At 47.4% G+C, this 21,574-nt stretch overlaps 1 protein-coding gene across 1 annotated transcript in view; it reads right to left on the bottom strand.

Annotated features, from left to right (window-relative positions):
* The window catches only part of LOC147672863 (ferric reductase 1-like), a 184,475-nt gene that overhangs the window by 101,054 nt on the left and 61,847 nt on the right, over positions 1-21,574 (bottom strand). The gene's annotated exons all lie outside the window — the stretch shown is intronic.

Here is a 21,574-nt window from a genome sequence, read left to right as displayed (position 1 = left end):
CTCACTTTGCGATACTTACGAAATAAATAATCAGGGGTTAAGGGTTGTCACATTTTCAAAATTCTGCGAACTCAACTGACACTCTAGAAGAGCGCACTAAATGATGTGAAGACCAATCTTCTGAATGTAAAAGACATGCAAGAATGAAGTGAGAAAACTGGAGAAGAATTGAGTGTCCTAAAATATTCAAAGCTCTTCAATGACCTAAAATCTTAAATCCGAAGTCACAAAGTTTTGACTTAAAAAAATATATATTTTGAGAAATAAATAGGTCATTCTTTAAAGCAAGTCCGCAACAATTTTTTCTTGCAAAAAGCATATTCTTAATTATGTTTAGAAACCACATATCCCAAATGTGGATGGCATAACTAGCACACAGTTCAATTATTTTCTCAAGAATTTACTCCTAATATTTTCTATGAAGAAGCATTCATTCTATGCAGATCTTCTGCAACCCAAAATCCTGTGACAAGAGGCTGCTTCAATAGTCCTCAAAACTGTAAAAGACTGACTACTGCAAGTAGACTTCCTCTTCTCTCAAAACTCAGCTTAAATTGTCCTCCCCACCAGTTAACGATACCAAGCCATGATAATTATGATTTATAGAAGACAACACCAATATTTTGACTCCTCTTTCTGGGACAGTTTATCGAAAAGAAAAGATCAGTTCAGTCTGGTTCCAAACCTAAATGTAACACCAGAACAGCTACCCTTCATGAGTTATATAAATTAGGCTTTCCACATACTAGATAATGGAAAGGCATGTGAGTTATTACTATTGGATACCTTGATCCATTAGGTCTATGCAAAATTCTATCCAGAGGTGTGGGTTGGTGCCAGGGTGGAGAGCCATCTCCTACTCCTGGTTGGAGCATCTAAAAAGCCTATCCTTCGCTCTTGCCTGCGGCCATCCTCAAGGTTGCATCTTATCTACGGAGGTCACCACGTTTTTGTTATCAGGACACCAGCTTTGCGCTCCTGGTTCTCTACCTCATTTTCAGGTTAGCCAGCCCACTTACGTTAGTGGAATTACCCAAGTCTAAAACACACTATATTTTTAAATGAAATCCAAGAACTGGCAGCACGGTCTATTGCGGCTTTCTTTTGGCATTACCTTAATTAGTATTTATGTTCAAAGGGTAATAAAGTCGTTATGTTTAGCACCAATCTAATGCAACAGAGTGGATTACGGTAATCACCAACATACAGTTAGTCATTATCAGATGCCAGAGAGTGTGGGAATAGTGGACTTATGTATTTGTGAAGATTGGAAACATAGTATATGTTACTAGCTCATAGCTTTTGGTATAGCCAGGCTTTATCAGAATTCAATGACTGGTTCAATTCACACAGAGATATTAAGATGAAACTGTTAAAATGTTTTTAAATGTGCAATTTTGGATAACAAATATTGTGTGCCAATTAGCAATTTTACGATGAATCATAGTCATAATCAATGATTTAATGATTTTGCATTTAAAACAAATTCATAGAAACGTTTAAAGGTATGAATAATAATGTAGTTTAGTTATGCTACATTTTCACAAAGACACAATTTTATTAAAATGGAGGCAATTTCTAGGGTTCTGCCCATCTCGCTCCTCATTTCTCCCTCCAATCAATGTCCTCCTGGAAGCCTTCTCTCCCCTCAGTCCACGCAAAGCACTGTACAGTGATCTCTATTTGTCTGGTTATTTAGAGAGCATGTATTGTGAATTAAGCTTTCCGTCGTATTCCTCATGTAACTTTCACATAAGCACATTTCCACTATAACTGCGGATACTGGATTGCAAGCATATTAATAATGTATTGGCCTTCGTTAGAGAATGTTTCATATTATGCTTTGCATCTCCCAATTTCTATTTCTGTGGAAGGTAATAAAAGATTTGCGATTATTTTTAGAAGGGGGATAGTGCTATAGACTTATTTGTGATGCTCCATTTTCTAAAATGTACTGTTGTTAACCATGCTATGCAGAAGCTACAGTTTCTCACTGTTTATGCATAAAAATTGTATTAACAAACCCTGTTAGGTGGCCAAGATGGCGGCTCACTAAGACGTGTCGCTTGCTCTCTGCCGCCGGCTGCCCAGTATAAGCACCGGCGTTTCACTGTCTACAGCAAAAGGTGGATTTTCTGTGGTGTTGCCTTGATTGAGAGACAGCGGGGGATCAGTGGAAATCCGGCAGCGGGTGGTTGAGCGGTTACCGGCCCGCCGTGCTGCGACCTGTCCCTGTCGCACAGAAGCGACCAACTAGCGACGCACTCCGCTCCCCAGAGGGGGGGGGCAGCAGTGGGCTCGGGGACTTGCTCCCCGGGACGATGCTTGGAGGTTCGGGGGCTCCCGAACCCCCAAGCAGCAGAGAAGACTCTGCAGACACGGAGACCTCCTCGTAGCGGTGGGAGGGCCGCAATAGGCCCCTGAACCTATTGCGGCAGTGACCGTACGGAGAGCTACGTGTCGGCCCCCCCTACCCCCCCCAGTGATCCTGGGCCCTGGGGGCAAGCTACAGAGCCCTTAAGTAAAGACTGGCGGGGTCCCGGACGATTCAGGGTCCCTGAAGACAGGCTACTGTGGCCTGGCTGGCAGCAGGGATGCGGCGATCCACCATTTGGTGTGGAAGCCTGGCGGAATATCGGCAACATCAGCCCTGGTCAAAGAAGCAGCGGGCACGTTCGGAGTCACCAGGCAAGTGCACGCGCCGTGAGGAGAAAGCCGCAGTACTCAGTCAGCACTGGGAGCTCGGGGTGACAGTGGAACAGCGATGCAGTGGACCTCGCCCTGAGAGGGGTTCACCGATGTTAGGACTGTGGTGGTTGCGGGTCTTGGAGCACCCTGAGCTTTGCCCTGCTGCAGAGGATTCACCCTTGGGACCTTGACGTCACCACATTGCTTGCTAGGTCTCCCGAGCCCCGGTGAAACGGGTCTGTATCAGCGAGGTAGCCGAAGCGGGCCTAGTGACTTTCTTGAATGGCCGGCCGCCCCAGGTGGTTGCAACAAGGGCTGGGGACAGCCCGGCATATCAGGAGAGCGCTGTGGGTCTGATGCTGGCCGTCACTGGCGCACTGCCCATCATACTCAGCGGGCCCCTTCCAACCCTTTCTTCTACCTATCAGACCCGGGGCTTTCTGCACAGTCACAATGCCAGACTCACACCCACCATGTCCTCCTCCCGGTGCGGAAAGACAAGACCCTTAAAGCCCTGTTCTCTAAGGCCCAAAGCAGTCAGCAACCATGGAACGTCCCAGCGACCCCAGAGACGGCTTGCCCCATGAACACCGAAGCAGGAGAAATGATGACCAAAGCATTCCTTGAAACTCTGTTTGTGGCCATTCGAGAAGACATACAAACACTTAGGCGCGACCTCACGGCAGACCTCAAAGAGGTCCGCAGAGACTTCAACAACATCGGCGAACGGGTCGCGGAGTTGGAGGACAAGACTGACAAGTGGGACGTAGAGATTGCCACCTTGCAACAAGAAGTCATCCGCATACACAATCAACAAGTGGACCTCCAGTCCCACCTCCAAAACCTGGAGAACAGATCGTGACGCCATAACATACGATTTCGGGGGATTAAATCCAAGGAAGAGGTATACGACATCTTTAAATATACTAGGGAACTCTTTAATCACATCCTGAGCAAACCGCCCAGAACGGACATCAAACTGGATCGAGCGCATAGAGTGGATCCCCCACATTCAGCTGCAGACCAGTCTTCCGACATCTTGGTCTGTGTGCAAGAATTCCATACCAAAGAGGAGATACTGCGGAAAGCGCAACAGATGCACCCAATATCTTTCCGCAGACAGGCCTCGGTCTTTTTCAGGACTTAGCTGATTTGACTGTGCACAAACAAAGGACCTTCAGACCGGTCACCTTCTACCTTCACCAACGTGATATCCATAGAGTTGGGGACGTCCGTTTCGCTTGATCTTTCGCATGGACGGAAAACGTTTTTAAATTTGCTCCCTCACAGAAGCATGTCGTCTCTTGGGCACAGCACCCCCGACGGAGGATAGCAGTGATGAAGGTCCCGAACCCAACACGCACAACGCCAAACCACGCTGGAGGCAACAAGGCAGATACCGCCGAACCAAAGACCAAACCCTGCGGAGATCTCCAGAGGTCAGAAGGCTGTGCTGGAGTCCATACCAGCAGTGATCACGAAGACACAACCGGGTTGACGCCTTTATAGTGACTTCACACTTTAGACCTTGTTCCTTTGAACTAGATTCGGCCGGCTGGAGGTGTGCGGACTGTCACTGACCACGGACAATTCCCCATGGACAGTTTTTCCTGATCATCGCAAGATGGTGGACTTCGAAATATTTTTCATGACCTTATTAGTTCACTATTTTTGGTTCTAATTGGACACCTTGTTCCCTTTCCTCATCTTTGCCCTATGCAGGGGAGTTTCATTTTGAGAGTTGTTGGGTTTTTTATTTTTGAGGTTTTGGGGCCCCTTGTCCACCCTTTTCTATCAACACTATGGCCCGATATAGGTAGAACCCCTCAGTACCATAACTCGCTTCCTACATGCACAGCAACGAATAACAGGTCCCGCACATGACTCTGGTCACTCCCACCTACATGAATGGTCCCCACCACACTTAAGATACTTTCTTTAACAATCCCGGTAAACGAAAAGCAGTACAGTCCTGTTTGGAAAATACTCATGCTGACATTTGTCTCCTGCAGGAAACGCATCTCTCACCCAAGGACTGTCACCTCCTTCTGTCACGTAAATTCCCCATCCAGTTGTTTTTCTCTAGCCCCACCAAAACAGCTGGAGTTGCCCTACTAGTCGCTCAGGGGTTGCGAGGGCAGGTTTTTCAAAAAGAGGCAGAGATTAAGGAGAAGCTCCTTAGATATCGATTTACCTTAGGTGGCCTTACATTCACAGTAGGTTCAGTGTATGCCCCCAACGAGGGACATGAACAGTTCTTACACGCAGCACTCACTGACGCAACGTCCACGATGGAAAGACGGATTCTACTAGGGGGTGACCTGAATCTGGTTTTCGACAATGTGGCAGACAGATCGTGCCAGCTCGCATGGCAGATGGCGTCGCTTTCGGCCACAGGGACCGATGTACTTGCTAGACCTGGGTTTTGGGGACTTCCATCACGGCTCTAGGGAATACTCTATTCTAATGCGCACAAAACGTACGCTCGGCTAGACTACCTGCTAACTTCAGCCCCTATGCGTGCACTAGCAACGACTGCAGAAATAGGAGCAGCTTCCTTGTCAGATCATGCACCAATACTAGCTACAAATACCCTTCCTTTCATGCAGCGATCCCCGCGCCACTGGCGCCTCCGCGACACTCTTGCACCGAGCTACTGTGGTTTAACAACTACGGCACACGATAAAAGATTCTCTCCCATACCGATAACAATGAAACGTCCCGGGCTACACAATGGGCGGCGCTCAAAACATTCCTTCGCGGGGAAATTTTTGCCATTTTAGAGTCAGAAAACTCAGACTGCGAGCGCAAGAGAGCAGATCTCACCCAAAAAACGAAGGAGCTCGAGCAGATGCATCAGCGGACAGGGGCGCCGCGAATCTGGCGTCAACTGAAAGCCGTACAACACCAGTTGGCAGCTCTAGACCAGGACAGGGCAGAATACGCAGCCCTTTGGCTGCGACATGCTTACCATTCCGGGGGAGACAGATGCGGTCAGCTTCTGGCACATACTTTGTGAGAGCTTCGACAGAGACAAGGGGTCCAGGAGATTCATGTTGGAGACTGTCGCCGGGTCACAGAAGACACAGACATAGCGGAGGCATTCCGCAATTTTTACGCCGGCTTATACACGGATGCACACCCGTCCGCTACAGACGGGGCTGAGTACTTAGCAGCTCCCGACCGGTCTACTCCGACTAAAGCACTGGCTGATCTATTGGACTGAGACATACGGATAGAAGAGGTGGTCACGGTCATCTCACGCTTTAAGCCTGTCAAGGCACCCGGGCCGGACGGTTTTTCAGCAACATTGTATAAAACTTTCTGCGCGTTGTTAGCCCTGATTCTCACTAAGCTTTTTAACATGTTCTTGGAACCTGGGGCGATACCAGGAGAGATGTTGGAAGCCTCCATAGTGGTCATCCCGAAACCGGGCAAGGATAAAACTACATGCGGGCTTACCCCCCTTTATCTCTCCTTAACGTAGATATTAAGCTGTATACCAGGATTTTGGCTGCTCGCCTCGCGCTGTATATGCCAGATCTGATAGCCCCGGATCAAGCGGGCTTTATACCTCAGCACCAAACCAGTGATAATACAAAGCGAGCACTCCATCTCATCAAGAAGGCGTCTAAGATACCAGGGGAATAACATGCTCCTCACCATAGACGCCAAAAAGGCCTTTGACAGGGTCCACTGGCCCTATCTGGAGTGGGTTCTTGAGAGGATGGGGGAGAAATTTCGTACGCGCGTCTAACTGTTACCGGTTCCCAACAGCCACACGTTGTCACGGGTTTCTGTGGAGAGGGGCACGAGACAGGAGTGCCCCTTGTCACCCCTTTTTGCGTTTTACATGGAACCTCTGGAGTCCCACTTTCGTCACAACCCAGAGATAACCGGGATTAAATAGGAGGGGGGGGGGCACACCTACACGATTAGTTTATACGGAGATGATGTCCTGATATCGCTGTCTAATCCAACTGTCGCACTTCCGGCATGTCTCACGGAATTGGAGACGTTTGCCTAATTCTCGGGTTCAGTGTAAACATGGAGAAGTCAGTGGCGCTTGACTTTTCCTTATCGTCTTCCACACGGGCACATCTTCAAGAAGCCACCCCGTACAGTGAGTGACAAACTCAGTTCCCTACCTCGGGATTCATCTCGCCCCTCCCTGCCGAATAGTGTGTCAATCAATTATGCACAACTACGGGTGAAAATACGCAAAGAATTGGGCCAGTGAAAGCATTACCCACTCACCTGGCTTGGTTGGATAGCGGCAGTTAAAATGACTATATTGCCTCAGCTCCTGTATATGTTCCTGACTTTGCCTCTTCGACACCCCACAGGGGTGACTTCAGCAAACCCAGTTGGAACTGGCACACTTCATCTGGAACGGTCGCAAGCCGCGGATGAAGCAAGCTCTGACGGTGCTCCCCCATGAAGAGGGGGGCCTTGGTGTCCCGGATCTCCAGTTATACTTCCAGGAGGCTCAATTGCGTTATTTGTTGGAATGGAGTCCAAAAAACATTGGTTGTTCAAGATCAAACAGTAGCTGGTAGGCCCCTGCAGGGGATCCCCTTCCTTCGGAAGGCATATAGGCCACCTAACTTATACGCGTCCTCTATCACCCGAGCCACTCTTGAAACATGGGACCGTACCATCGTCAAACACAACTTGACCACCTTTTCCTCGCCACTGACTCCCCTATTTGATAACCCGGACTTTCATCCATTCCTAGGCGTAGCAGCCTCCGTGCGGTGGAGATACACAAGGTGTCGCTCCCTTGGACACTTGTTTGATGTGCAGCCTAAATTGGACTATGGGGTGTCTGAGGCCGACAGACTTCGATACCTCTAGATTCGGCACTCGGCCCTTCATAACCAGGTCAGACCCTTGGCCAGCAGACACCTCACCACATACGAAAAGTGGCTTGTCAAGTGCAATTCGGACAAAAACTAATTTTTGATCTTTACAAGATGCTGCTGCACAGGAATACACACATTTACAATGCTAGCCGCGAGCGCTCGGAACAGGAGCTATAAGAAGAAGAGGTCCCAGTGGGAAATGCTATTAGTAAAGAACAATCTGAACAAACTCAATGAAACCAAAATTACCAGCTATAATGTTTAATTCACATTATAGGGGAAAGTAATCAATAACACAAATTACAGTTGTAACAGTGCCCCTGGGGGTAAGGGGGACGTGAAGTCGTGAGGGTAGTGTAGGAAGGGATAGTGACAGTAAAAACGCGTATTATTCACACATATATATGAATTCACATGTCAACAAATAGACAATAGGGAGAAAATAAATCAACTCAAAGTTCATAATACACATGCCCCATAGTCCATACAATGGAAGAATATAGGTAGGTCGGAGCTGTGTATTGATGTGGGGTAGTCGACGTTCCGACCCAGGTAGAGCAGGAATTAGTGAAGTCCTTGCAAGTGGGTCTTCATCAGGACGAAAGTGGGGATAAGGGGCGGACAACCTGATATATATCAGAGTTGGATAGTGCTCATATCAAAGATAAAGGGATTGTTAATTCTGCGGGAAAATCAATAAGAAGCTTGGAAAATAAAGTCCAATATCCCCGAGGGGGGTATGGCGAAACTCGGCGTCTCTCTCGGCATCCTCGAGGATGCCGAGAGAGACGCCGAGTATGCACTAAGCCGCAGTTTACCGGATACGGATCCTGAATAATACGGACGGTATTCCTTTCTTGACATTGGGGACGAGACACATTTTACCAAAAAATCGAGTGGTCCCCCCCAGTCCAGCACCCGGATCGTTTCGCCATACCCCCCTCGGGGATATTGGACTTTATTTTCCAAGCTTCTTATTGATTTTCCCGCAGAATTAACAATCCCTTTATCTTTGATATGAGCACTATCCAACTCTGATATATATCAGGTTGTCCGCCCCTTATCCCCACTTTCGTCCTGATGAAGACCCACTTGCAAGGACTTCACTAATTCCTGCTCTACCTGGGTAGAAACGTCGACTACCCCACATCAATACACAGCTCCGACCTACCTATATTCTTCCATTGTATGGACTATGGGGCATGTGTATTATGAACTTTGAGTTGATTTATTTTCTCCCTATTGTCTATTTGTTGACATGTGAATTCATATATATGTGTGAATAATACGCGTTTTTACTGTCACTATCCCTTCCTACACTACCCTCACGACTGCGCGTCCCCCTTACCCCCAGGGGCACTGTTACAACTGTAATTTGTGTTATTGATTACTTTCCCCTATAATGTGAATTAAACATTATAGCTGGTAATTTTGGTTTCATTGAGTTTGTTCAGATTGTTCTTTACTAATAGCATTTCCCACTGGGACCTCTTCTTCTTAACGCTATACACCCAGGTCCCAGTGACTTTATTGGGTTAACCCTCTTCTTTTGTACCAAACGGAACAGGAGCTAGGCAGGACATTTAGCAACAAAGAATGGGAGGGGATATATTACAGAGCCAGCCACACAGCATACCACATGGGATAAACTGAAACTCTTACCAAATTGGCCACTTATTGGTATTCTACAACTGTGCGTCTACACTCAATGGATCCTTCTAAGGGGGCGGAATGCTGGCGGGGTTGCGGGTGCAGGGGCACTCTTGTGCATCTAACATGGGAGAGCGCCAATATCCAACCTTACTGGACACAAGTACTCGATGAGGTAGATAAGCACTTGGATCCGCAAATACCACGCTTTCCTGCGTATATCCTACTGGGCTTCCCATACCCATTAACTTATCCCTTAAAATCTCGCAGAGGCCGTCTCATAGCAATAGCACTGGGTTCTGCAGTCAAAAACATCCCGATACACTAGCGAACCCCCAGATCCCTAACTTTACCGGTTGGCTATACCGCCTTTGGCATGAGTTAGGCATGGAGAAGTTAACTTTGTCCTTAGTAGGAAAAGGACCTGCATTCAACGATCTCTGGCAGCCCTTCCTGTCACTCCGTTCTGGTAAATTTAAGGAATTCACATGCTCCATGTATCTCTGCCTTCTGCGTATATCGGACCAGCAGTCAGAGGGGTCTCGATGCGCTCCTACTCTTTTTCGTTGCTCTCTTTTTTTTAGTGGACTAGGTGAGAGGTAGGAATGGAGGGAGGGAGGGATTCCAGGTCATTTATGAGTCATGTTATGTTCTCTTCAATTGCCTTCAGTGCGTTATCCAGAGGTGGACCTTGCTCTAATTTAGGCAACCATTGAGCAACACCTATTAAACCTGATGTTTGCTCTAGCTGCTTACCATTAGAAAACGAAGATTGAAGAAAACAAATCCCAGTAAATAAATTATTTCAACAATCATTCTCTTGGCTAAAGTAGCTAATTGGAAAACACTGAAATGTGTTATTCAATTTTTCCGCTTTCATTAGTTTTTTTGTTATTTAAACTATAAAAACACTGGAATCGAAGTGCTAGATTTCTCTGTATTTGTACTACTCTAAGTGAAGATATTTTAAGGTGGCTAATAACACAAAGAATTTTAACATGAGTGTTTTGCCAAATTCCATGGCCATTTGCTTCGATTATTCAACCCCACAATTTTTTTTTTTGCTTTTTAAAAAAAAAAACTTTATTGTTCAAAAAATAGCATTACAAGTATGGGCCTACAACTACAGGGGCCGGCCGCTAGGACATATAATGCAATCGATGTAGTTCACGGAGCAACGACCGCTCTACTGTGGTCCAAAGTAACACAGGATACCTTTTCGGCAACACAGGATGGAAACCGGATATAGAAATTAAATTTTTTTTTTTTTAAATGAAAAAAAGGAAGGAAGAGGAAAACAAAGGAAAAAAAGACTCAGGGCGAAAGATAATATAAACACTGTCAAGCTCCGAGGGGGGGGGACCCACAGTACAAAACAACCAGGGGGCATGAAATACAATCGGGAAGGGGGGGAGGCAGTAGGGAAGTCAGACACATAATAATAAAATAAAGGAGAATAAACCGTTACAGGAACCTCCGGATCAGGGGGAGGATGGAATGTCCAGAGTGTCTTCAAGGGGAGGTGTGCAAATGTTTCCTCGGTAGGCGTACCACTGACCCCAGATCTTCCTCCACGCCCTAGGCTTGCCCCTAGCCACATACACCGTCTTCTCTCTAAACATACACCAGTCCATATTCTCCTTCCATGCCGACACGGTGGGAGGCCGCGGGGAACCCCACAACTGCGCAATATCTCTTTTCGCAATCATGTTCCCCAGTGCCGCCCACCGGGCCTGGGCAATGTTATAATCATTCGGCTCCCACACATTCAACAGACATCTACGGGCCTCAGGCAGCAAAGCAACCCCGGTAACACTCTCCATGACCGCATGCACCGCTGCCAATACGCCGCCACCTCCCGACACTCCCAGAGGATGTGAAGGAAGGTAACACTCATACCACATCAACGCTTACACAACCCATCCAGGGAAAAACCCATCGCAACCAAACGAGGACCTGTAACATATACGCGGTGGAGAATCTTGAGCTGGACAAGCCCGAGACGGGCCTGAATGGCGACTTCTTTGGGGGAGGATAAGGTGGCCTGCCAATCCTCGTCATCCAACTCCAATCAGTCTCCAGACCAGACCCCTCTGAGACGCACAAGAAGGTCTGCCCGATTGTTAATTAGTTTCTTGTAGATCAGGGAGATCGTACTATCGGGCAGATGACCATCAAGTATACGGTCCTCGAGTGGGGATGACTCAGGAACCGATTCACCAGCTGTGAAGACAGACAGCAAGGCGAGGCGAATCTGCACATATCTGAAGAATTCTCGGTCTCCCAACTCATACTCACTTTGAAGCATCGCAAAGGTCTTCACCGCTCCCCTCACCCAAAGATCACCCACTCTGCTGATACCAATCATGTCCCAGTTCTCAAAACCTTTCGTGGTCCAGAGGCATCCCGAGCGTTCCAATGCATACAATGGGGTCGCTTGCGTCAATCGATCATTCCATCCCATAGCCGCATTCACATCTTTCCAAACACGCACCGCAACCTTGGTGGGTCCCGCGAGGTTCCTCCCCGCGGTCCGAGAGTAGAGTGCTCTATTGAAGTTACCGCCGGGCAACTGATGTTTGTCCATCTCGAATGCAGGCTCCGGACCGGGTTCATACGTAGCATGGTTAATGGCGGACAACTGAGAAGCCCAATAATACCTCCTGATGTCCGGGAGCGCAATGCCCCCGTCATACCAGGGGAGAGTGAGTTTTGCAAGCGCAATGCGAGCACGACCGTCCCACACAAGCCTCCTCTGCTAACCTTCCACTTCCCGAAAGTACGCCGCCGGAATAGCGTCAAAAGAATTTTGAAGCGCATAGAGAAAGCGAGGCAGCGACATCATTTTAAAGAGTGCCGCTCGACCAAGTGGCGACAACGGCAGTTTACGCTACCGTGCCACATTCACCTTCAGTCGTCGGAGCGGAGGGAGGAGATTTTGCTCGTAGCGGGCGACTGGATCCAACGATATGTAGACTCCCAGGTACTTGAAGCCGGATTGCGAGATTTGGATGGGAAACCTACTCGGCAAGGGGGGAAGGCCGCCTGAGATGACATACACACACGATTTGGACCAGTTGATAATCAGGCCGGAGTTTTTACCAAAAGAAGTGAGAACATCAAACAGGACATTAAGGGATTTACGGGGGAGGTAAGGTATAGAAGGATATCATCGGCATACGAGGCACGATCTTCAAAATCGGGGGACCACTGGATGCCCTTTATTGAAGGCTCCCAACGGAGCCAGGCTGCAAGCGGTTCGAGAGCAAGAGCAAACAACAAGGGGGACAGCGGGCATCCCTGACGCGTACCCCTCCCGAGAGCAAAGGACCGGGACACCCTGCCATTGACGACGACCTGAGCTAACGGATCCGCATACAAAAGCTTAACCCAACTAATAAAGCCCGCACCAAAACCGAATTTAGCCAGAGTGGCCCAGAGATACGGCAGTCAATCGTATCAAAGGCCATCGTGGCGTCCAAGGAAGCCAAGATGGCTGGCTCCGATAGAGACTCCGCCCTAGCGAGAACACTGTGTCGGCGCCGCAGGTTGAGAGCAGTGTTTCGGTGCGGGATGAATCCGGATTGATCCGGGTGGATCAGGTCACAAATTACAGTGATTAAGCGATTGGCAAGGATCTTAGGCTCGGCATTTAGTAGGGAAATAGGCCGATACGACGCACAGCGATCACGAGGCTTGCCCTCCTTAGGAATCACAACTATAGTAGCCAGACTCTGATCATAGGGGAGGGCACCGAGCTCACGTGACTCCCTGAACATCGCGCAAAGGGCGGGCGCAGTTTATACAGTTCGACAGGGAGGCCATTAGGGCCCATGGCCTTACCAGAACGGAGGGAACAGATTTCGGTAGCAATCTCATCAGCTGACAACGGAGCCTCCATGCGCTCTCGGTCCTCCTCAGACAGACAAGGCAAAGCAATGTCCCTCAGCAGCAAACGAGAGTCATCTTCATCTCTGTCGGACACCGGGGAGTAAACCACACGAAAATAATCGGCATAACATTCCACAATCTCGCCAGGGTCAGTCACACACACACCATCCGAAGTCAGTATCATGGGAACCACACGATTTGCTCTTTCCTTTCTATCAAGCCATGCGATCTATCTGCCCGCCTTATCACCAACATCATACAGTCTACCCTGCTGCTCCCTGAACATTGTCTTGGCGGCATCTGTAACATGGGATTTATAATCAAACTGCTTCAAACCAAGGGCGTGGAGTGTCTCCCGGGTGACGCTTGATTCCAGGTCGGCCTCTAACTCAAGTATTTCTGCCTCCAGATTCTCAACCTCCATATTTCGAGCCTTCTTGGTCTCGGCTATTAAGGATAGGGCCTGACCACGAATGACAGTTTTGAATGCCACCCACAGGGACACAGAGGACGAGACAGACCACTCATTTTCCAAGAAGTAAGAGTCTAGGGACTTTATCAGGCTACTACGGGTCTTGGGGTCGCGCAGATACCACGGATTGATAGGGGCAATCCCCCCCGCGGCGTGCGTCCCCGTATCAAAGCTAAGCCACAAAGGAGAGTGGTCAGAAATACCTCAGGCCAAATGTCTGATCTCCCTGACATAGGAAGACTGGATCGCAGGCATAAGGACATAATCGAGCCTGGATAGACTCCCATGAGCCCCGGAATGGAAGGTATACTGACATTGCGTCGGGTGCAATAACCTCCAGCAGTCCACCAGGCCAAAAGTGTCTATGAACCCACCAAGCCAATATTGGGAAGTGGGAAGCGTCCTGGGGGGGGGGGGTGGCGATCCAACCTGCCTGAAAGCACAGAATTAAAATCCCCACCCATAAGAAGGAGACTGTCAGGGAGGCCCAGCATCATCCGGCCAACATCAGAGAAAGTAGAGGTCTGGAGACCGGGGGGAATGTATACTGTAACCAAGGAAAGAGTTTTACCCTCCCACCTACCGGTGATGGCCGCGTAGCGCCCTCTATCATCAAGGGTAACACTATCTATCTCGATGGAGAGGGAAGACCGGATCAAGATACCAACCCCTCTAGAACCAGTTGTAAACCCCGAGTGCGCAACCAGTCGGAAACCCCACCTGTTTAAAGCATGACACACATTTCCCACCAAATGCGTTTCCTGCAAGAGTACCACATCAGGAGACAAACTACGCAAATATTGCAAGACAACACCCCGTTTGATACGATCCCCCAATCCATTGACGTTCCATGATACCAACCTCAACCCACTACCCCCCCATCCCCACAAGTAAAGCATGGGTCACCCCACACAGAGCCAGACACCTGAAGCATGGAAAAGATCACTTTGTCGCCTTGAAAGGAAAAAAACACACTCCCAAACCACCCCCCAACCAACTCCCGTTACAACTCCCCCCCTCTCTGCACCCCTGCAATAGACCAAAATGCCACCCCAACATGCAGTGTGCCTGTCGCTCTAAGAACCCCACTCTACAAAAAGACCCCGGAGGAGGAAAGAGGCCCGTCGCCACCCAGACATGAACCGCACTGAACCATATTAGGAAAGAAACAGAACCCAGCTGAAAAAGGTCTAATGTTCGGAGGTCAGGGACCAAAAAAGTCACTTCCGCGTAGGCTCACCACCTTCGGCACCGCCAGGGTGCTCCGTCTGATCACCTCGGCCAGGTAGGGTGTCCAGCCAGTCATTTACATTGTCCGACCGATCAAAAAAGAAAGTCCGCTCCTCATACTCCACTGAAGCCTAGTAGGAAAGAGCATAGCGTACTTCATACCAAGGTCCCGAAGCAGTCGTTTTACCCCCTGGAAATCCATTCTTTGTCTCTGGACCTGTTGGGTAAAGTCCGGGAAGAAGTTGACAGAGGAGTTCTCGAAGTTCACCGGGCCATGTACTCTCGAAGCCTGTAGGATCGCGTCCCGATCTCTGAAGTGGAAGAGTTTCGCAATAATGGGCCGCGGAGGAGCGCCCGGCTTGGGCTTTCCACCCGGCACTCGATGTGCATGCTCCACGGCGAAAAACTTGCTGAGTTCCGAGGGAGAAAGGTGTTTCAGGACAAGATCCTCGACCAGGAGATCCACCGAGTGAGGCTCAGGATTTTCTCCCACTCCTATGACGCAAATGTTTTTGCGTCACGCCCTGTTCTCAAACTCCTCAAGCCGATGGGACATCACATCATTGGCCGATTTCAAGTTACCAACTTCCGTCTGAAGTTCCGACACATCGGTCGTGAGGCTGGAAGTCTTCAGATCCAATGACTTCACTTTCTCATTGGTCTTGGACAGGTCGGCCCTGATCAGGGTGACATCGGTGGCGACCGTGTCGATTTTACGAGCCAGTCCCTCTTATTGCTGACCGATGGTCTCCTTCATATTAGAGATGGCGCCCATGATGTCCTGCAGGGACAGATCAACAGGGGCGGAAGGGTCTTCTTTGTCATCCTCTGGGGTACGACTGGAAAGGCCAGGGGATCCTTTGGGCTGAGTGTAGCGATCGATGACATTTGTCTGGACCAGTCCCCCACGAAGAGGTGCTTTCGTCTTCCGCTTCTCGGCGTCACCCTTACCAGCCATGTTGGAAGATGCGCCCCAGAGGGGCCCGCGAGACCTGGTGAAAATGGCCGCCGTTAGGCCGGGCACCAATAGACCCCAAAAGTCGGCTCGTGGTGCCAAAACAAAAGTACAAAAGTGGTCCACACGACTGCAGAGTTAGGGCAGTGGTTGCATTAGCTGGAGGCTGGAATGGCCCCGAGCCGAGGGATACGGCCTCACAATCAGACCGTGTCGGGATCCAGAAACGAAACCGAAAGTGATGAAGGGGCAACTGAAGAGACCCCACTGCCGTTGTTGTTCGATTCCGTCCCGGATCCACGATTCGCCCAGTCCCTGGCTTGCCTCCCGGTGGGCCCAAAAAATTCAGATCGACACAGTTTCGGTTGCCCAAGTCCGATTTAAGATTTGAAAAGAGTTATGAACTCAGCCGAGGTTCATCTCAAGGAATCCGTCCAAGAAATCAGGATAACTTCAGGATAGATTGCGAAGGGTGGCGAGGGTCCGGGGAGCCCTGTGCTCACGCGACCATCTTGGATGCGCGCTAAGCTCCTCCTCAACCCCACAAATCTTATTTCCTCTATTCAAGACCGCTCTCTTTTTAGGTTTATTTATGTAGAAGAAGATACTTTGAATATTTCCTCAGAAAAACCTGCCTTGCTTTCAACTCCCTGCCCTATTGCACAACTAAATTTTCTAACTACTCCATCTCTAAGTCCAAGCGGTGAGCACCCTCCTGTGCTCTTATATTCACCAATGTGGGTTCCTTAATTCTCCTCCCTTTAGGAAAGCATTACTGAAATTCGGCTCCTTATGACTAGTTTAAGTTTAGGAAAGAAATGAAAACTAAATGGTCCTGCATTAGAAAGTCAAAACTCCATAATTCAGTCTGCTTGGAAATGACTGAATACAGGTCACTCATTCACTCAATGCGAGGGGCATCCTGCCTAAAGAAGGGACAGGGGAAAAAAGTCCACATCCATTTGCACCACTTTTGATATTCCTATGAATTGGAATGGTTGTAACCCCTTTTATATAATAAAATGCATATGTAAACAGTTTGATTTGGGCCATAGTAAGCATGCTGCAAAAAAAATAAAAAAATAAAATATAAAAAAAGCATGTAAATGATTAGTTCCACTTTTTGCACCGGTGCAACGCTTCTAGTTATACGAATCTTACTTTAACTGCATTAAAAAATGTGAACAGCAAAGTTAAACACCATCTCAACCTCTTGCTTTCATACAGGCGCTTTTGGCGGTACAAGAATAGATCTGCCTCACTCTGGCAACCAATAGGAACGATGTTGTTATTAATCTGTGCAAACTGAAACACCAATGTAAATAGCATATGACCTGATTAGTGAAAAGGCTGCACGTGAGAGTTATCTATTAGTAATGGTGTTAGCAATGGCGTGGCAATGAAAAACTAAGCAATAAAAGCTTGTCCTTTCATTTATTAGCAATAGGCAATCTATTTCAGGTTTGCAGCTAACCAAACATACAAAGAAGGATTTATGGAGGTCAAGCCCCCAGCTCCTGAAAATAGAAAAATCGAATTGAAATATAAATTGCGACAGTAACCATTTTACTTTGCTTCTCTGTCAAAATTAGGGAAGAAAATTCCACTTACCATGCTGCTGCCTCTTCTCTGTTCTTCTGTTGGCAATGCAGGAAGCACACAGGCTCCCAGATACCCCTAATCTATCACATTGCTCTTATTGCAGCGTTCTGATTGGTCGAAGTGCCATGGTTCGGCACTCAGACAGGGAGTGGGAGCCTGTGCATGTTTCCCACCCAGACTGTGTTTTACAGCCAGTGGAGAACATGCAAAGTGTGTATGCCTGTTTGGTCGGCCCAGGAAGGCCGGCCAAACCTACCACTCCTACCACTGCTGGCAGACAGACCAGTCCCGCCCCTTAAACAAAACGCAACTGGGCCAGTACGGGAAAAATAAAATGATGATAAACATTGAGCTGTGGCGACGCTCCTCCGCCTTAGCGGAGGAGCCGTTACTGCTGGACGCCATTTTGTAGCTTAAACCTTATAGTGAACAAATATATTGTGAGGCTTGTTAGCATTAGAAACCTCAACCTCTTTAATGTGCTCTTAGAGAGGACCTTGAAATCTTCATTACCTGCTCAACTGTTGTTGAAGAATGAAGGGTCATCTCTTCATCTGTATGTAGAAGGGTACTCCAAGCACACTCCCACACAACTCCACTTCAAAATCACTGATGTTTTGCCCACTGCTCCTCTTTGGGGTTTCCCCAGCTATACATATCAAGGCAATTGTACAGATCATCAAAATGAATGCCCAAAGTTCTAAGGCAATAGTTCCCAAACTTTTGACCCGCGGCTCCCTTGACCCATTAGCCATTGCCCGTGGCTCCCCATTGTTACTTTTTTTGGAGGGTGGGGTGGATGTAAGCCCAGCCTCGGGAGTACTTGCATTTTTTCTCCCTGAAAATAATTGGAATGAAGCTGATGAAGGTATTATAATCATCTACACAGGGTATTTTGTATTACTAATGCGGCGCCTCTAATAAAATATTCTTAGTTACACTTCTTTGCCCATGCCTTTTTTTGAGTATCCTCTCAAACTTTTTTATACCACTTACAGTGCTAGATAGTGCCGATATGCATGTAGGCCCCATTACCAAAGTGTTTCGGCGCTTGAAGAATAATGCATGCAATTCCATTTCTATCCATGTCATACGTGCAAACACACCCGTCTGAATGTTTGATTTGCTCTGCATTCCATTCATTATCAGTTTTTCTTTTGCATTCTCGCCTTATGTGCACTTGGTATGCCTAGGCGGGGGTCCCAGCCTCACTGCTCCATTGGATTCAAGCTAGCCTGGCTGATGACACGAAACCAGTCCCAGCATGCTTTTTTCCGGTCCAGGGAGGACCTGGCTTGGCAGTTAAGGCTGGTCTGTTCCGAGGATGTACAAGGTCAAGACTGATTTGCATATGGCTGGGTCTAAACTGAGGTGGCATGGTGAGCAAAAGAACAATTGATTTAACCCAGATCTCTTGACTAGGGTGAATGCTTGATTTTCTCTGCATTCAGTCCATCATGTGTGTGTGTTTTGCTAACACACCTGTCTCAGCATGGTGGCTCGTCTCCTCCCTAAAATGGCTTACAAATCCATGCATGTAAAATAAATTCCTCAAGAGAGAGCAGGCCTGTCTAGAAAGGTGTGTGTATTGAAAAGTGTTTCATTTAATTTGTTATGCTTTATTCGACATATAATCATAAAAGCATGTATCAACATTTTCCAACATTACATAAAAGCCCAGTTCATAAGGTACAATTAATACATATGTCGACTTTCGTTAAAACTAAGCGTTTAAAATCTCCATAAATGATAAAAAAGATAAAATCTAACAATTCTAAGTAGGATGGTTATGCCTGATTTTAAACAGGGTGGTCACTAAGGCTGGGCGCAGCGTAGCTGATGACACTGAGTACTTGTCTGCACTGAGAATAAATTGCAATATAATAGCAAATGGCATCCTGCACAGTGCCAGTTATGATAAAATAGGTATCTCTATCTTTATATGCTAAAGTGCGTATAGTACTTTCACAAAAGTGAAACTGAAAAATTAGCAAGCAGTGAGAGGTGATGATTTTGGGATCCTCCCTAACCTAGGGGGGAGTACCAAACAGATGCCTTTAAAACAAAAAAGTACATCTTATTGAACAATTTGATGGTGGTCCCATCCTCTTAGGACCACCCCAAGCAAAGTTATTGGCAAAAAAACATTCCCAACCAAAGGCCCTGCAAAGCATTATGGGATGAGATTAGCAGTGGGCAGGGAATATTATATAGTATCCAATATCAAAATAATTCTACAAAGAGCTGCAGTTCAACTGGTGATTACTAGAAGTCCCTCACAAGTCAAATGCAAATGCTTGATGAAAGGGTTTCAATGGTTTTGCATTTGACTCGTGAGGAACATCTAGTAACGATTAGTGGAACTGCAGCTTGATGTAAGAATAATTTATATGCTTTGCATTCGACTCGTGAGGGACATCTAGTAATGATTAGGTGAACCGCAGCTCTTTGTAGAATTATTTTGATATTGGATACTATAATATTCACTGCCCACTGCTAATCTCGTCCCAAAGTGCTTTGCAGGGCCTTTGGTTGGGATTGTTTTATTGCCAATAACTTTGCTTGGGGTGGTCCTAAGCTGGATGGGACCACCACTGAAGTTCAACAAAATCTGCTTTTTGTTTATGCTCTTTCTGTTCAAGGCATCTGCTTGGTCCTCCCCCTAGGTTAGGGGGGGGACCCGAAAATCATCACCTCTCTCATTACCTAATGTTTTCATTGTAAAAGTTCACTCTTGTGAATTGGTTATATGCTTTTAAGCATGTAAAATAGCTTTTTCAAAGCATCTGAGGATGTTGTTGATTTAGCTGCTACGCTACGTGATTAAGCACGGTTTTGTTACTGTACTACGTGTAATGTGCGAATTAGTAAAAACTTTGCATGTGTGTAATGTGCGAATTAGTAAAAACTTTGCATGCTTCGTTAGCGTAGCGTAGTATTATGCCCAGGGTTAGTGGTCACATCACGGTGCCCTCTTCTTGTGGGCCTAAAGGCTCGAGCGCAAAAACAAAACCAGATAGCAGGTGACTAGAAATAACTACAGCACAAAGTCAGTATTTACAGATGATAGTGTGAATTTTATGATGACATTAATTTTGACCTTATTGCCCATGCACACCCAAGATATTTCGCAACAGCTGTTAGAGTGGTGTATGAAGTGCTTGTGAGTATAATCCTTTCGGCCTCTGCGCTTCTGCATCTGCCTAGCAGCTTACATTGTGGTCTCAGCCAAACCCGGCGGGGAGTTGCATAAGCTGGACAGGAAAAAAGCATGTGAGCTACTGTTTCTTTGTGGGCCGGGCAGGTGGGGCACTTATTGTCAGTAGGATTAGACCACCTTGACGAGAGACCTTAAGGGTAGCGAGTCCACCCTCAAATGGAAATACAATTTCCTATCTAGTGGCTTTGCCATTATGCCCCAGTATGGGTCAAGGTGCGGAATATGTTTGAATTCTAGAAATGTGCTTGTCAACTTGGCTGATTCACTATGTCTCAAGGTATGGAGAGATATCTTCTCCCAGTATTTTTCCTTCAAGTTCTTTTTAGAAGGAAAACTGCCCGCAGACGTATCATCCCAGAGCATTTTCAGACCAAGGTCAACCAGAATGTCTCCAATAGCCCGGAGCCATCTAATCTTATGAAAGCGGTCTGCTTTAATTATGTTCATGAAGCCTAAGGCATAAACTTTTAGTTCCGGTGTTATCCAAAACCTGCGCCAGTATAATACCGGACGAAACTTAACAATGTCTAAAAGGAACTTTCTTCCAAGACCATAGTGTAGTGGGCACAATGGTGTACTTTGGGGGAGGTTGGTGATGCTACGTAGAAACCTGTTTTCGGACACAGTCAGTTCCTTCGTACTCTTAAACCCCCATAGCTCAGCCCCATAGAGTGATGAGCTGACCACTTTCGAGTCATAAACCTGAAGCACCGGTCTTATGGGTTTGGTGAGTGACTTCTTATGCTCTAGACCTAACGCTCCCGCCAATTGCCTGTGCTTGAGTGTTGCCAGATCAATTTGCTGGTTCTACTTTAGGTTACTCTGTATGTGGACCCCCAGATATGTGAACGCTCCTACCGGTCCAATGGGCGATTGTACACGCATATTCTGCCTTTAAAAGATCTATGCGGGTTAAAAGCCATAAATTTAGTCTTCGACACATTGACCTCGAGACCACGATCAGAACAAAACATTTCAAAAACTAATAGGGCATGCTGTAG

This window comes from Lissotriton vulgaris, unplaced genomic scaffold, assembly GCF_964263255.1.
Source record: "Lissotriton vulgaris unplaced genomic scaffold, aLisVul1.2 SCAFFOLD_471, whole genome shotgun sequence".
NCBI lineage: Eukaryota > Metazoa > Chordata > Amphibia > Caudata > Salamandridae > Lissotriton > Lissotriton vulgaris.
Note: the sequence above shows the minus strand (reverse complement) of the source record. Positions and strands in the feature narration are given on the sequence as shown.